General features: G+C 39.4%; 1 protein-coding gene across 1 annotated transcript in view; it reads left to right on the forward strand.

Moving 5' to 3' along the window:
* The first annotated feature begins 928 nt into the window (after positions 1-928).
* SNX7 (sorting nexin 7) overlaps positions 929-14,130 on the forward strand; it is a 123,716-nt gene continuing 110,514 nt past the window's right edge. Inside the window, exon 1 of the mRNA XM_074188239.1 lies at positions 929-1,030. The gene's annotated coding sequence lies outside the window, so the exon portion shown is untranslated. The remainder of the gene's footprint in view (positions 1,031-14,130) is intronic.

Below are 14,130 nucleotides of genomic sequence, written 5' to 3' on the forward strand. Positions count from 1 at the left end.
GAGAGAAGAGAGAGAGGAGAGAGAGAGAGAGAGAAGAGAGAGAGAGAAGAGAGAGAGAAGAGAGAGAGAAGAGAGAGAGAGAGAGAGAGAGAGAGAGAGAGAGAGAGAGAGAGAGAGAGGAGAGAGAGAGAGAGAGAGAGAGAGAGAGAGAGAGAGAGAGAGAGAAGAGAGAGAGAGAGAAGAGAGAGAGAGAGAGAGAGAGAGAGAGAGAGAGAGAGAGAGAGAGAGAGAAGAGAATGAAAGAGAGAGAGAAAGAGAGAGAGAGAGAGAGAAGAGAATGAGAAGAGAGAGAGAGAAGAAAGAGAGAGAGAGAGAGAGAGAGAGAGAGAGAGCGAGCGAGCTCTGCCCAGGTAACCCAGAGCAGGGGCAGCACAGAAGCAGAACGCGAAACCTGCCACTTCTCTTCTCCCGACATTATCTGCTCCCTCCAGGCTCCCGCCTTCCTTCCCTAGGACCCTCCACTCTGCCCTGTTCCAGATCTCCCCCCGCCCAGCACGCTGGGGTCTCCCTCGCGCATTCGAGGTGCTGCGCGCCCCCTCCCACCGCCGAGCCCGCTCTCTCCCGCGGAGCTGGGCGGCCGCCCCCGGGGCTCCGCGTGGCTCCCGGCCCGGGGCCAGGCCGGCCGGGGCCAGGCCGGCCCGGGCCAGGCCAGCGCGGCCCCGGCGCAGCCCGGCCAGGCTCCCGGCTCGGCAGTTCCGCTCCTGCGCAGCGCGGCGGCCCCGGGGCTGGGGAGAGGACGGGGAGGGGAGGCGGAGGATGTGCGCCGAGCCAATGGGCAGGCTCGGGGGCGTCGGAGCCGCCCGGGCGGCCGGCGGGGCTCCCACACTCGGACGGGATGGACGGCGAGAGCTGGGTCCCGCAGCCCTTCTCGCCGGGGCCCCCGGGCGCGGCGGGGGGCGGCGGGGGCGGCGGGGCGGCCGGCGGCCGCGGGCAGGGTCCCGGCGGCGGGCGCGGGGCCGCGGTCCTGCTGCAGCCCGAGGTGCTGGACCTGGAGGAGGACGAGGATGATGACCTGGAGGTCTTCAGCAAGGTGAGGGCGGGGGCGCGTCCCGGGGAAACTTCCCAACTCCGCTTCTGGAGCTGCCACCCCGGGTGCCCGCGGGGCCTGCCCACCCTCTGGTGCTGCCACGAGACGGGGGGGAGGGGACACGAGGCGAGTAAAGGGGAGGGTGGGGGGCTCCCAGCTCCCCCTTCCTCTTCCTCCTCCTCCTCCTCCTCCTCCTCGGCTTCCTCCTCCTCTCCTCGCTGGACCCTCTCACCCGGGAGCTTTCTGGAGACCAGACCCCGGCGCTTTGCAAGCCTCCGAGCCTTTGTCTGGGGACAAGTTTGGCCAGCCCGAGCCAAGCAGAAAGGGCTCTTGCTTCTCAGCCTCCCCTTTCCCAGCACTCTGACCTCTGAGCTCATGAGTGTTTCGCTTTCAGACTGTAAAGTTTTGTGGTGCGATCGGGGTCCAGAAAGGAAAGTTCAGCCCCGTCATCCCCGACTCCTGCCCCGTCTCCGCCTCTTCTTGGCCAGCCCAGACCGTGCCCTGCCCGGGCAGGGTGGTTAGATGTGGGCAGACGGCCGGTGCCCCGCTGCCTGCCTTTCCCTTCCACCCTGAGAATTCAAGGGAGGAGAGAGCCAGGGGCTCAGAGGGCTCCCGCCTGGAATTCAGGTCGATTTCGATTTTTTTGATTAAGAGACCGAGAAGGAAAGCCCCGGCTTTACACGTAGATGTCCAGCTGGGGCAGGGACCCCTGCCCCAAGCACCAGCCACCATCACAAGGGGATTCTGATAGCAATGAGATCCAAAGAAGCAACTTTTGGGGGAGGGCGATCCGACTGGAAACTAGTTCCACACGACCATTAACCAGCAAAGGCCCGTCTCTACGTCCTGTATAATGATTAAGAGACCTTAGATTATTGTAGGATTGTATGTTTTTCACAGATAGTTATTTTTCTTTTTTTAAAAAAATACTTTTGGGGGGCGTGGTGGATGAAACTCCAGCTTCTCCGGAGCTGCTGTCAGTGGAGGCAGTGGATGGAGAGGAAAACAATGTGGTAATTACGACTGCTTTTGTAGCAGTTAAATGTTACATTGAGGTCTTGGGTAAGTGAACCTAATTATAACCAGTCTTTTAGATGCAGGATTGGGAAGGGAAGTGGGGAAGTGGACCATCTGGTCCTTAGTTTGATCTTGTAGCACAGAAAAATTAGATCGGTAACTTTTTGATGCCTAGAATAGTCTCCTCCCACTTCTTTTTGTTCCAAAGGCCCCCATTGTCTAGTTCATAATAATCAATTTCTGAATATTAAATTAAATAATAAAAAGCATCCAATACTATACTAGATCTTTTTTCTTTTTGACCCTTATGATCATTAGGTTCTTTAAATAGAATATTCCCCTATTTTACCTTTTTATTAAAACTTCTCTCTCTTAAGGTTAAAAAAAAAACACCAGAATTCCTTTTAGGTTCAAATGTGAAAAGTAAGACAGCAAGTCTTTCAAGTCTCTGATCTCCTGGGACCATTTAGTTGAACGAGTCGCTGAATAAATTAATCAGCTCTAAATACACATATACATCATGTTCAGATTACACAAAGGTTAGTTGTCTGTTCCTTCACATCGCCACTCAGTGTGGCTAGGGTTAGAAACTATATAATACTTGTACTCTGTTGAAATGGAGCATTTGGCAAGGCTCAAGATGTAGTAATGTTGGATAAAGTCTGACAGTAATGGACTGTTTGCCGACTTTTAAGTAATTCCTCTGTTAATGTTTCAGTGGCTATACAAATATGGAGCATGAAGCAGTGTGACCAAATCTTAAGCGATTTTAAAGAAAAATGAGCTAGGTCTTGCTTTCAAGGTCTTAAAATCTATGTTGAAAAATGGATTACTTTTCATGTATATGTGAACTATATATGCTGCAAGTCACTGATAACAGGGCTTCATGGATATGGGACTTGATCTGGGGAATTGAAAGATGAGTGGGGGAGAGAACATTAGCAGAGGAGGAGTCTTGTTTTTCCCAGTTGAAGGACGATGTTTAAGAAAACTTTTAAGTAGTTGGTTAAATTGATTGGTATCACTACTAAATAAACTACATCCTATAGAATAGCTCTGAGGATGTCTCTTCACTTTTTGAGAACCTTCAATAAAATCTTAGAGGTTTTTTTTTTTTTTTTTAACAGGGGCAGTTAGGTAGTGCAGTGGATAAAGCACGACCCTGGAGTCAGGAGGACTTGAGTTCAAATTCACTCTAGACACTTAATAATTACCTAGCTGTGTGACCTTGGGCACTTACTTAACACCATTGCCTTAAATAAATAACCAAAAAAAAAAGATTACTTACACCTTAGTCTGGCATTCAAAAATTTCCTATTCTAATCTCATAGGCTGCTAGGTGGCACAGTAGGTAGAGCACTTGCCTTGCAGTCAGGAGGACAAGAGTTATAATCTGGCCTCAGAAACTTGATTCTAGCTAGCAGTGATACCTTGTTCAAGTCACTTAACCCTAATTGTCTCACATCCAGGGTCATCTCCAGTTGTGCTGATTAGTATCTGACCACTAGACCCAAAGGGTTCTGGAGGAAAAAGTGAAGCTGGTGACGTAGCATAGCACCCCCCCCCCCCCACTTAAATCCAATTCATGTGCTTGTCATGGCATCACCTCCCTGACGTCATGGTCTTCTTCAAAAAAGGAAAAATATTCTTATTCTTATTATTATACTAACTTTTTCTCATTCTGTTAAACTCTGTATATGTTGACATCCTATTCATGTTTCGAAGTTTAGTTCAAATGTCAATTAATTCCTGACTTTTTTTTATACCTTCTGGTAACCAGAAAAGACCTAACCCTCCTGAATGGTTATTTCTGACCTTATCCACTTCAATATAAATTCTTTGAGATCAGTGAATGTATTATTCATTCATTTATTTATCAGTTTAATTATTTATTTTGGTTGTCTCCAATACTTAGGCAAGTATCTTATACATATTGATCTTGAGTAAATTTTCATTTACATTTATTTGGATATTACTTCTCCTACCAAATTATCAGATTACAGGCTAGGACCATATTTACTATCATCTTTTTAATTCTTCTAACACAATACATGGAACACAAGAAATGTTTAATAAGTTGCTGAATAAATTAATCAGCTCCAAGATGGTTTTCTAAACTGTAGTAACAAAGTTACATTTCATGATTAAAGATGGATTCCTGATAAAAAAGACCAAAGTTTATCTAAGGCAAACAAGGAAGAAATCTTGGCCAGAGACTCACACACTGAGTTAACCAAAAGAATTAAATTCAAATTAGTGGAGGGAATCTTTAGAAATACAATAAAACTGGATACTATGGAGGAAACATAAGAGACATAAAGGAAAGAACAGTAGTGAAGCAGGTTTCTAGTAATTCCCAGAAGAAAATAAATGAAAGTAAGCCAAGGGACTTTTTAAAGGCCTCACATGACTATTGTCTATTTTACATTTCACAAATATTTTATCTGCTATATTAAGGAAAAACAAACAGAAGTGTTAGTACAGGGAGGTAAATGCCACCTTAGGGCAAGGAGATAAATGCAATCTAAAAGGCATTATAGAATGGCTCCTCGTGATTGGAACATGTCTCCAGAAAATAATAATTTATTCAAGAGAAATAGGTCTATTTGAAAGTAGACAGGAAGGTATAGCCTTTTATGAGTAACCACAAAAAAGTTGAACATGTCTGCATTTTTGTTACAAGCTTGGATAAAGTTAAGAAAAGAACAGAATTGAAGTGATATCATTCCTGCAAGAAGACTACCTGCTGTACTAAGGCTATAGATAGTACTTTTCTTCATTTATTCATTCTGCATACTTTCAGTTAACACTTAATGTATAACACATTGTATTAAGTGCTAGAGGGGAGGAAGCTCTATTCCTCAGCCCTGTCCTCAAATAATTTGTAAACTATATTAATCACTCAGCATGTTAATCCAGGGATTCTTAGTATTGAAACTTTATTATTTCTTCTTTGATAATATTCTCCTGGAGGAGATTCATAGAGTTACAGTCAGATCATGATAGGTATTGGCACAAGTGGTAATCTATAGTAATTTAGACATAGTAGTTTGCTCTTGCTTTATAATTGTCCATGTGATCCAGGAGTGGAGCGGTTCTTAAAATTTTTCTATGTGCTTATGTTAAATTTTAACTTTGCCAGTTACTGTGGTTTAGGGCACTATGGTTCTTCTGCAGAGTTGGACAATAACAAGAAGTTATAAATTATGTGTTTAATGGGGTTTAACTCACTATTAACCAGTTTACTTAATTAATCAGAATTTCCCATTCCCAAGGCTTTAGAGGAGATCCTAGCCAGAACAAGTGGTGATTCAATAGAATCAGTGATTCGGAAAGTTAAAATTGTGAGTCAAGTAGTATTTATCACCGCCCACTATCAGCTATTATCCAATCATAAACAAAATAAACCCTGAATTCTTTTAAAGGATCATCAAGGAATCTGGGTTTAAATATTAGTTTTGCTACTTTTTTTAATAGGCTAACATCTTATTGTGCATTTGTTTAGAGTCCGTTGACAAATGGACATCAGCAGAATATTTTATGAAGGAAATTTAAATGGGGAAGCAATCAATTTCTTAGAACAATAAGGAGTGCTTAAATTAATCAGGATCTTGGATCTAATGTGTTTTTTGATGGGTACCCAAAACAAGAGCTAGGAAGTATCTTTATGCATGAACATGAGGATCAAATGAGATTGTGTCTGTAAAGCACCTAAATACTTTAGACTATGTTTGGTACAAAGTAGGACCATTTTTTGCAAAATTTCTTTTCCCTTAAAAAAACTGCCATTCTCCAATCCTGTGTCATCTTTTCTATTTTTCATGATTTTCAAAGATCAGTAACAACGACTCAGTAAAAACATTTTCCATTTCTTTTACTTCTTTTTGATCTGGTGACTTGGATTCATTGAGGGTACCTGACATTTTCTATTGCTATCCCTTTTCTTATCTAAATTTCAAAACCTTGTTAGCTATTTATTTTTCGGTCTTTCATTTCCAGGCCAACGATGATTGTTCTTAGCAGACTCAACTGAATTAAAAATAGCAATTCAATAGTCTCGTTAGTCCTGAGTATCCAATCATTTAACCATAGAAGCTGAGTTGGAAGAGACCTCAGAAGCCTTGTTGTTATTATGAAAATATGTTAAACACGATTTTATATGTACAACCCGTGTCAGTTTGTTCGCTGTCATGGGGGTGGTAGAAAAATGTGGATAAATGTTGACAACTATCTTTGCATGTAATTGGGAAAAAATGTTTGGAGTCATTTAAAAAAAATGAGGGTAAGAGGAGGAATACTACTTTCCTAGAACAGTGCAATCTGGTTTTGGGTAGTTGTAATTTTTATTTATAAAGTTTTCTTACTTGAAATTTATATCTGCCTTTCTGCAACTTTTTATGTTATCTGAATTACTTAAGACAAGCAACAGTTTTAATATTGTTTTAGTTAGTGATTTCAATGATCATATATGACTATTGACATTGGATTGACAGAACATCCAAACGACCAACTGGAATTAGATTGGATTTTATTTTTCTGGTTCTCTATCAGTTGGCTGCTGTAACTCCTGTCATACATATGTGGTTTGTTCCATATTTGTTGAGTTTTTAAGTCTATGGCTACTAAGAATGAATATAACAGCATGAAAATATGCAAAAGAAGTATTTCTCATAGAGCATATATTAGTGATTGCTAGAGATGTTATAGGTGTTGATTTGGGAAAGTTATATTTCAAGAATCATTAAAGACCAAAATGAAATAGTCTAGGTTGTTTTTAAGTGTAGAGGAAAGTTTTGGGTATTGATCCAAAACTGACTGGCAGTTGCTTTGAAATGGCCTAAGTAATTCTTGGAAAATAAGAAAGTCCTTCAAAGGGACCTGGTAAATAGAAAGGTTGTTAGTGAGTCTCTGGTGCATCATAGCTTTTTTTTGAAATTGGAAGAGCAGTGAGAGGACTAGTTTAGAGAAAAAAAAAGACTGTCATTTGCTATGAAGAAAAAAATGATTTGCCATAAGCAAGACAGTATTTGGAATATGGAAAATTGGTGGGAGGTCACTTTTAATGATGGAAAATTAGGTAACACAAGAAATGATAACAAATGATAAATTGTTGAACATTTCAAACTTTTAGAGATAAAATAATCTGATTATTTAAATGCTCCTATGTATTTGTTGCTCCAAACTATTCTTTCTCAAGTGAGAGGAAGTCTAATCTTTCTTTTCTCTAGTCTTATACAGCACCAGTTTCATAAACTGATGCTCATGACTTGATTTTGAATTCCTTCATTATTCAGATTGCATTCTTTTTGAAATCCTGGTTTAATCATGAAGAAAGACTCTTGTTTCATTCTTCCCTGACTCATTTGAACTGGCATGCAAGTTTATCAAAAGGTAGTGGCTTCTTCTCTTCGTAGTATCCTAGGGCAAGGGCAACTAGATGGTGCAGTGGATAGAGCATTAGCCCTGAAGTCAGGAGGCCCTGAGTTCAAATCTGTACAAATCTATACTAGTCATGTGACCTTGGGTAAGTCACTTAACCCTGTTTGTCTTCCATTCAGGGCCATCTCCAAGTCATCCTGATTCAAATTTGGCCACTGGACCCCAGAGGGCTTTGGAGGAGAAAGTGAGAATGGTGACTTAGTACAGCAGTCCCTCACTCAAATCCAATTCACTTGCTTGTCATGACATCACCTCCCTGATGACATGGTCTTTGAGAATGAAGGTAGACAAGACAGTATTTGGAATACTGAAATAAGACATCATCCTAGGGCATTCATTTCTTTCCCTGTTGCTATTCCCTACCAGGACACTGGACCTAATGATTATCATTTGACATCACTTCCCAGCCAGACTTAACAGGTCACTAAAAGCAAGGGCACAATGCTAGGAAAAATGGATTTCAAACTTGGAGCAGATGATGTGGCAAAGGGATAACTCACAGCTCTGGAAAAAACTTTGTTAGTACTTTTTTCTTCCCTTCATGGGGCCTTTGTGAATTAACCCTTGGGCATGATGTTATTTTCTGGTGGCCTTCTAGAATCCTGAAGCCACCTTTCTTCAATATACATCATTTGTCCCTAGTTTCCATTGATAGAACACTGATAAGAATTTCAAATCCTCTGGCCCTTTGAGGTTCATATAACTATCCTCTGGTCAAGGAGGCTGGGGGGGGGGGGGAGACAGTCTCTCCACCCTCCCTCTCCATCTTCCTCCTCTTCTCCACCCTCAAAGAGATTTCAAACTAGAAACTTGATTAATTTGTTCTTTTTTTTTAAGGTTTTTTTCAAGGCATTGGAGTTAATTGGCTTGCCCAAGGCCACACAGCTAGATAATTATTAAGTGTTTCAGGCCAGATTTTAACTTGGGTACACCTGACTCCAGGGCTGGTGCTCTATCTACTGTGCCACCTAGCTGCCCTGGTTTGTTCTCTTTTGTTGGCCACCTGACATTCAAATACTCCTTGGATTTTGAACTAGCTTATTATTTTATGCAAACCCACAGGATATGACAGTTTCCTCAGTCAATCTAATATACTTTCTATGTAGCCTCACTCCATTTCAGTCAATGCCTGAAAGCTCTCCATTTCTTCCTGACTTGATTCACAGGTTGTTAGGACTTAGTCTGTTGCCTTTAATGGATTGATTCAATAGAAATGTCTGGACTGTGTTGACTTCTAGTTTGTACTTCTGGATGATTCAATCACCAAGTCTAGGCCTTCTGTGATTATTTTGGGAGGAGTATGGAACACCTATTTTACTGTCAATCCTTCAATTTGGTGCCCAGAACTGAATCAATAGATCAAGCGATGGTCAGTCCAAAGCAAAGAACAGTACAACTATTCTCCATTCATCCTGGTGCCAGGATACCTGGCATCCTGAGATGGAAATAGGGACAAACTCCTGTAGAAAGTTTGTTTACACTTGGTTGTTAGATTCTGGAAAGGCAAATTGATTCAGAGGATAGAGTTCAAGAATTAATCAGGAAGGGGCAGCTAGGTGGCAAAGTGGAGAGAGCACCAGCCCTTGAGTCAGGAGGACCTGAATTCAAATTCAGTCTCAGACACCTAGCTGTGTGATCTAGGGCAAGTCACTTAATCCCATTATCTTGAAAAGCTCCCCTCCCCCCTAAAAATTAATCAGGAATTAATCAACAAGCACTTATTAAGTGTTTGTTATATGATAGCCTACATCTTAGATACAAGGGATATAAAGTAAAATGAAATAATTTCTGTCCTCAAGGAAGTTGTGTTTTAAAAGAAAAGGAATGCACACATTTTAACAGATATTATATATACATGAAGATGTATTGATGGTAGCTGGAACTTAGAAGAGGGGATTGTTAAATTTTTGAGTGTGAGCATTCATACCTGAAAAATCAGCAAATATTACAAATCAAAGTTTGATTTATTATCTTTTAGATTATCTAGACTTAAAGCGATAGAAAAACTATTATTAAAGCAGATTAAAGTTAAAAATGTGTCTTGTGAGCAATTTCTTCTCTCCTCTCCCCATCCAGTTCTTAAACATTTACCATCAGAGATCAGAAAAGTTTCCACACAAAGGTGGCAGAAGACTTGGTTTCAAAACCCACGCCTCATACTTTATAGCCTAGTGTGATTATGAGCAAATCACTGAAACTTGTGGAGTCATAGTTTCTTCTTCTGTATAATCACCTATAAAATCTAACCGATATGGGTATTTCTGGGTTATGAGGTTCAAATGAATTAATATGGGTAAAGCATTTTGCCACATTTAAAGAACTATATAAACATCAATTGCTAATACTGCTGTTAACATTACTCATGAATGTCTATTTTAGTTAGCTTATGAGTTAAATGGACTTTTGTGGGTTGACCTAGAAACCTAATCACCACATATAATGATGTTTATATAAGAAAATGCATTATCAGCTCCAAAGAGATTTAGTAATGAACTTTTGGAACAATACCCATTTAGTTCTTGAGTTGAATAGTCTATATAGCTGAAATTAAAGTGTATTTTCTCATAAAGAAAAGCAGATATTCAGATCACAAAAAAATAACCTTTGTTACTTTTAGTATTTGTGAAACAATTTCTTTTTACAGGTCTCAGAAATTCTTCTGAGAAGACATAGCCACCAAACCTAAACTAATGATAGGGGCTTCAGATGAATTCAAAAGGAGTGAGTGGAATCTTTCCTTAACATGCTTTGCTTTAGACTTGACCTAATGAATAGCTAAAATGTAATTTTCTTAGTTAAACATACATATCAACAATTCCTTCCTGTTTTCCTCCCCCAGTACCTTGTATGAAGCAGAATTTTAATTTGTTTACATAAGTCATGTATTTACTTTAAGTGAGCAATTACCATTGCTGCCCAAGAACCTTGTTCCCATTTTGCAGTCGCTGATTATCATTGAACCGTTGTGGCTTAATCATGCTCCTTTACTGAGGTGGCGTGAACTACATATACACAGAAACTTTGCTTTTGATAAATATTTGTAAACCACTATCAATGAAAACATATGCATGTTTATGTCTTGTGTCTGTTTCCAGGTGGCAGGAAAGTATGGTAGTAAGAAAACACTCAGCATTAAAATCCCTGGCAACAGTAATAAATTTTTAACTCTTTATTCAGACATGCACTGTCCTTTATGGCATATTTTCTTCCTTGCTTTGCTGTTGTCATTGTTGTTAGGTAGAAAAACCTTTCAAAAATGTATACCTAAAGTGTTTTTTTCTTTTTAATTAACCTGGCTAAAGACTGAACCTATGATTTCCTTGGTATAGAGAATCTTTTGGAAGATAAACATCCTCTACCATTGTCTTTTCTGTCAATTATAGTCTTCAAGAATTAAATGAATTGCCCAGGGTCTATGTGTACCAAAATAAAAACTTGAAGCAAATTCTTTCTGGTTTTGAATCTGATTCTGTATACTTGGTTATGCTAACTCTCTAGTGATTTACTTATTTATAGGAAACTATTATAATGCCTTGATTTGGTTCCCTGAATGAGTCTTATTGCCTCCACTCCCCAGTCCTGCCATAACTAAACCCTGAGTCTTTTTGTGACAGAGAAAAAATAACTTAAACAGTGATTTTTTTGTTTTTTGTTTTGGTTTTTGCTTTTACAAGGCAATGGGGTGAAGTGATTTGTCCAGGGTCACAGCTAAGTAAGTGTTAAGTATCTGATGACGGATGCCAGGATCAGTGGTGGCCTTCTAGAATCCTGGGTCTATCTTTCCTCAATATATGTCATTTGTCCCTAGCTCCCATTGATAGAACACTGATAAGAATTTCAAATCCTTTGGCCCTTTAAGGTTTATATAACTATCCTCCCGTCAAGGAGGCTAGGGGGGGGGGGGGTGGAGATAGTAGGCTCTCCACCCTCCCTCTCCATCTTCCTCCTCTACCCCACCCTAAAAGAGATTTTTAACTTTCCCCCTACAGTGAACCTTTCTTTTAGGGTATGCAAAATTCCACATCCACAGCCCCTTACCTTTGAACTGAGAGACTGATTTTGTGATCTCTTTTTTGCAACCCACATTGGACAATTATAAATATGCAGTGATCTTTTCAGTTGTATTATGTTAGACAAATATATTGTTTTACTGGTTCTCATTACTTTGCTGATCATTTCTCACAAGGCAACCATATTCCATTGTAATAATTAAAAAAAACATAATTTATTCATCTTCTAATCCATGGGTACTTTGATAGCATTTTTTAATTGCCACAATGCTACCAATATTTTGACATAAATTGAACTTGGCTTTTTTCTTTAACTTTATTGAAGTGTGTATCTGGGAACAGGATCTCTGTGTCATAGGGTCACTTTTCTTACATGTTTCTTACTGTACCCTATGTCTGTACTGCTCTCTCTCCTCTGCTCTAACTTCTTGGGTTTCCTTTAAGTCCCAACTAAAATTCTCCCTTCCACAGGAAGCCTTCCTCAACCCCTCTTAATTCCATTACCTTTTCTCTAACTTTTTCCCCCATCACACACACACACACACAATATATATATATATATATATATATATATATATATATATATATATATATATATATATATATTTTGCAGATTGTCTCTTCCATTAGACTGTAAGTTTCTTGAGGTCAGGGACTGTCTTTACCTCCTTTTTTCCCTCTCCAGTACATAATAGACAACTTAATATATTTATTAATTGATTGGTATTAAAATTTTTATTGATTGATAATTCCAAATTGTTTTCAAGAATAGTTGGACAAATTTACAGTTCCTTCAACTTTACATTAGTGTGTCTTTTTTTCCCTCACAGTAAATATTAGCAAGTATGGTTTTTGTCACATTCTCTTTTTATCTCTTTTTACAAGTGACTTATGTCTCAAAAATTCATTTGTAAATTATTTCATTTGGGACTCAAAAATACCCTTTCCTATAATGACTGTTAAAATTGTCGTTAGAATCCCAGACTAGCCAATAAAAAGCAAACTACCTTTGAAATGTGTGTTTGCAGTAAAAAGCAGCAGAGAATTCTTACTGCAATACTACTCTTCTACTTACAAGAAAGAAAAAACCAATAGAATAAAAATAGCTTTTTATTTTATCTTGAATGTTGGCATTCGAGGAAGGCAAATTTGAAGTGCAGATGAAGTGGAGATGAAAGTTTTATAAAGATTTGGAAGGTAATGTCTAGGACTTGATTATTACATCTTTTATCTCTAATTTCATTAATAAATATATTGTTTTTCTTTTCCTTCTTTCCTTCTCTCCCCTTCCTTCCCCCCTCCTTCTTTCTCTCTCACTGTTTTTTTCTCTTTCTATTTTTCTTTCCTTTGTTTCCTTTTACATATTTTCTTTCTTCCTTCTTCCTCCCTTCCTTTCTCCTTTAATTCTTCCTTCTTTTCTTTCATCCCTCCCCCTCCCATCCCCTTCCTTCCCCCTTCCATTGTCCCTCCCTTCCTTCCTTTCTTTATTCCTTCCTTCCTTGTATTAGAAGTCATTTTTTGATCCACCATTGGAATGAAGAGATTTTTTTTATACTATGGTATTTGGACAATAGAAAGAAAAGCAATCATGCATGTGTCTGAATGTGTGAAATGTCATTGAATGATGTAATATTTATTAACAATTTGTAGGAAGAGGCACAGAGTAAAGGGGTTGGAGAGGAAGTATTTCTCTTTGGCCACTAGGTGGAGATCAATTTATGCCAACTTGGTTACTGAATTGAATAAGGTAGAGGAGGAACCAATTTCCTCTTTGGAGGTGGAAGGGGTAACAGGGTTCAATTAGAGAGTAATATAGATGGGATATTTGTTGACTGGTTGCTTTTAACTTAAGGAGGAGCTGTATTTCATTCAGCAAATAGACCTTGCTTCATCAACTCATCAATAAATCTTTAATTGAGAACCTATAAAGTGTCAAAAACTATGTTAAAGAGTAGAATTATAAAGATAAAAATGCAAAAGAGTTCCTGCTCTCAAGGAGCTCATGTTCTCAGGGTATATAAGATCTGTGTAGAGAAAGCAGAAGATGAGTTTAGCAAGGAAAACTCTCAATTAGAATTTGTGGGCATCATGAAGAAGAAGAAAGAAGCTCTTGAAGATGAAAGGAGCCAGAGATTCTAAGGGAGGGAGAAAAGGAGGGAAAGTTTTCCAGTCAGGAAACAGCCAGTGCAAAGATGAGAATGAGTAAGAGTAAGAGGATGTAGAGAAAAAAGTACAAAAAGTCTAGGAAGGTAGGAATGGGCCAATTTATGAAGATCTTTAAATGTCAAATAACCACCTTTATTCTTGATCCTGGAGTAAAAGGGAAACATTGGAGTTTAATGAGTAGAGGAAAGACTATAGACATTATGCTCTAAGAAAATTACTTTGCCAACTATTGGATCAGGAAGAAATTTGAAGTAAGAAATCTCTTAGAAGGCTATTCCAATAGGGGGTAAATGAAGAGAAAGGGGTACATTCTGAAGATATCATAAATATAGAAAACAGCAACTTATTAGAGGGTGAGGCATTGAGGATGAGCCTGTGATAATGAGAAGATAATATGCTCAGTAGTAATAAGGTTAGTCATCTAGGTGATACAGTAGATAGAGTATTGGACCTGGAATCAGGAAGACCTAA

Source organism: Macrotis lagotis, chromosome 5 (genome assembly GCF_037893015.1).
Source record: "Macrotis lagotis isolate mMagLag1 chromosome 5, bilby.v1.9.chrom.fasta, whole genome shotgun sequence".
Taxonomy (NCBI): Eukaryota; Metazoa; Chordata; class Mammalia; order Peramelemorphia; family Peramelidae; genus Macrotis; species Macrotis lagotis.